This window comes from Octodon degus, unplaced genomic scaffold, assembly GCF_000260255.1.
Source record: "Octodon degus isolate 3935 unplaced genomic scaffold, OctDeg1.0 scaffold00006, whole genome shotgun sequence".
Classification (NCBI taxonomy): Eukaryota; Metazoa; Chordata; class Mammalia; order Rodentia; family Octodontidae; genus Octodon; species Octodon degus.
In genome coordinates, this window is record NW_004524582.1 from 24,850,486 (window position 1) to 24,854,441 (window position 3,956).

Sequence of the window (3,956 nt, forward strand, 5' to 3'; positions counted from 1 at the left end):
GCAAATTCCCAGGTTGTTCTTTCAAATTACAATACAAGCTGTATTTTCCCTGCTGAGCTCAAAACTTCCAGAGCTTGTGTCATTTGGAGCAAAAGCCCAAGGTCTCCCAACATCCTTAAGTCCCAGGCCGAACTGTTGCCTCACTATCTTCCCAATTTCTTCTCCCAAGTGACTGTAGCTGCACAGGGTCTCCTGGGCACAGCGGGCATCCTTTGCCCGCAAGGCTGTTCTCTCCTCAGCTTTATAGGCTCATGGAGGGCAGCGCTTGGCCGGATGCTCCCAGGGGACTGTAAGGAGCACCAGCCTTTCTGCCCACCTTCCTGGACAGCTCTGTCTCCTCTGTTACTCTCTCCTGAAACCCCAAGCTGCTGTGGCCTCTCCAGGTCCTTGGCATCAGCTGCCCAAGTCAGAAAGCATCCGGGCCCTGCCTGAATTCATTCTCCCACCACCCCGTCCAGAAACTCTCTCCTGGTGGTAAATTTGCTTCCTTCATTTATTGTCATTGGGGCTAAGGAGATAGCTCAGTAGAATAAGCACTTGCCTGGCAAGCACAAGGGCCTGAGTTCAACCCCCAGTTCCTAAAAAAAGAAAGAAAGAAAGAAAGAAAGAAAGAAAGATGTCATTTATCACTGGTGACCTAAAAACTATCATTTTATTTATGTTTTCCACATTTCTGGTCTTTTTTTTTTGTATTTTTTTAGGGAAGGGTCTACAGGGTGTTCAGGTTCTCACTACTAGATCGGCCTTGCAGTGATCCGCCTGTTTACAGCCTCCCAAGAGCTGAGATTATGGGTGCGCACCACCACGCCCAGTCTCAAGTGCTGTCTCAGCATGCCCAGGAAGGGCGAGGCCAGCAGGGCAGGCCAGGGGATCGAACCTCCGGCCCCTGGGCCCGTTTAGTCGCTTCAATCCGCTGAGCGATTTGGCCAGCGCTCCACGTTTCTAGGCATTTTAAGTGATGCAGTAGTTCCTCACGCCGTTTTGGCAGGACGAAGGACATCCTCACCTTAGCACTCTACTTCCCTTCCTGGACTTGTTCAAACTCCTTAGCACTCAGTAACCTTTGACACGTTCCCCGCCGTGTCCATTTATTTATTCACGTATTGGCTGCCCGTCATTAAAATACAATTCCACGAGGGGTTTGCATTTGTTCACAGACGCATTTTTGAATCTAGATTGTGGGCTGGTACATTGTAGATACTCAGTGTTTCTGTGTTAAATAAAATGACCACAGGGTGCCAGGATCAGGGAGAATGTCCTCAGGCCCACCGTGAGGCGGTGGCTCCACAGCTAGCCCCTACTTGCGCCTGCTTGTAGCTGCGCACTCAGCAGGAGGCTGGGGTCCGTGGCCTCCTCGGTAAGCGCTCTAGTCGGGGGACACTTCCCCATTTCTTTTGCCCTCACCCACAAAGGACTTTGCCTACCCGATGTTCCTTAGCTGGGTCACAATTCCGAGGAGCATGGATGGAAGGTTTCAAATTTCTTTTCAAAATATAAGCATTTTACAAGCATGCACATACGAATACGTGTTTCTTCTCTACACCCAGCCCTAAGCAGCCGCCACGTCATCCTCATCTCCTTCTTTGTATAAAACATGAATGTGAAAGGCCTTTTCAGCTTCTAAGGGTGGAAGTTCAGGTGGGAAGGAATCCAAGGGAAACTTTGGACTCACTCAGCAGGGGTGGGCCAGCTAAATAACAGCACCTTTTCCCACAGACTCCCCCTTGTCAGAGCTCTGTGCAAGGGTTTCCCATCTGTCAGCTGGTCCCTGTAGCAGTTACTCACTTGAGGAACTTAAGTGTGTGTGTGTGCACGCACGTGTGTGCGCACATGCATGCATGTGTGATGCTCACTAGAATAGGTGGAGGTGTCTGAGATCACTTTTCCTGTGTTTCAGTTTCTCTCTGAGTTTCATTTTGGCCTCAGAGCTTTTCCCCTGAACGTCTCTTTCCTCTCATGTGTTACTGGCTCCTTGCCATCCTCCAGCTCCTGGCTCAAAGGTTTGTTTATTGGAAGAGAAAGTTTCATTCCAACCAAACCAGGTTTCTTCTCATTGAAGCTGCAGCGTTCTGCAGTGGTCCAATTATTTATCTGTTTCCTTGATGACTATCTGGATCTTTCTGTGAACGTGAGAGGCACAGAAAGGAGCGCCTGGCCTGCCTTGTTTATTTTTTGTTCTCCCAAGCCTTGTGTAGATTCTGTCACACAGTAAATGCTGCACTTAGACAATGTATACTGAATTAATTAATTAATGAGTTGATTCCCCAGGAGGACAGGAGACAGGAATACTAACAAGAGCACGGACTCTATATGGAATTGCATATTGGCATATGGAAAAGATAGAGGTTGCAAGACTGAAGCATAGGTTCAGCAGCAGATCCAGAGGGTCTGGGATTCTGTGCCGTGGTAAAGATTTGTCCTGGAGGGGATGTCAATTCATAGAAGGGCTTCGAAGAGTGAAGATGGTCGGATGGGTGTTTCGGGCAGACCTTGTGGCTGTGGGGTGGAGAAAAGCCAGAAGCAGTCAGGAGCTGCAGAGGAGCAGTTTGCACAGTGATGAAGCAACATAGAGAATAGGAGATAAAACCCCTCAATACAACCAATGGCCAGGGTAGTAGAATTGAGTGAATGTGTTAGCAAACCTGACATGGGGAAGAAATGCCTGGACTGAAGGGGGGCCATGAGAAACTGGAATGCAAGAGAGTTCTAGGGCCAGTCCGAGACCCAAGTGGCTCAAGTAAATTAAAGAAATACTGAGTAAAATGAATTCGGTTTGAGACCAGTGAAAGTGGTGGAACAGTGACCTTCTGAAGAGCCTCGCTTCACTTAAAGTAAGAACATTGATGAAAATAAGCAGAATTAACTCTCTTGACACTGTAGAAGTTAAAGCAAGACTCGAAGAAATTGGGGAGTGCTTATTACAGAGAAAGAGCTGACTCCTAGCGAGAGTAGTTGGTCTGAGCCGTGCAGCTTTGGTTTTCCCTGTTCACGTTTCTGCATTTCCAGTTACATGGCAGCTTTGAAAATCGAGTCTGTATTCTGGGTGAGAACCAGAAGCCTGGCAGCCACTAGAGGGAGCGGAACAGGGTGGGAACAGTTTCAAAGTCCCTGTCTGAGAGAGGCTCCCCTGGAAAACTTCAGCTCGGACTGTGTTCCTGAACAGCTTTCCCGTTGGGAATATTTACTGAAAACAATCTAGGGACATTGCTTAATATCACGGCTGCCTCCCGACAGTGGCCGAAGCTGGTGAGTCATACATCTTTACAGCACTCTGAAAAATTCCTTCAACAAATTTCTGAGGCTCTAGAAGCTCAGATGCTTGCTCTGGGATGTGTGGCAAGTCAGGAAAGGTCTAAGAAGGCTCTAAGCCCTCTCCAGTAACTGACTTTAAGGCAACACTCAGGAGGAGGCTAAGGCAGAGCTGCTAACTCTACTTGTGTTGAAGACCTCAGTATGTAGATGAAGGCCCTTACCAAAGAATGGGAGATAGATGGATCCCAGGCATTAATAAACTCTTTGTCCAATTATTAGTTAGTAAGTTAACTAAGCAGAGACTTCAGTGTTGACCTGTGACAAAGAGTATAGATTTTACTGAATTAGTTTAGTAAAGCCACTAAAACCGTAGTAACCATAAAATATGGCAATGGCAACAAACCATGAAAGTAGTAGAAGGAGAATTCAGAATTGCCAAATTATTTAAAATACTTAATTTTTGACAAAAATTTTAAGATATTCAAAGCAAGAGAAAGTATGAGTTTTCATAAGAGAAAAAGGTCACTATAAACTGTGTCTGAAGGGACTCTGATGCTAGACTTACTAGACAAAGACTTTTAAATATAGTCAAAAATATAAAGGAAATGCATTTTAAGAGCTGCAGAAAAGCATGAGCACGTGCCAGCACGAGATGAAAAGTATAAAAGGCGTCATTGCTCTCTGCGACCTCTGCATGGGCCTGG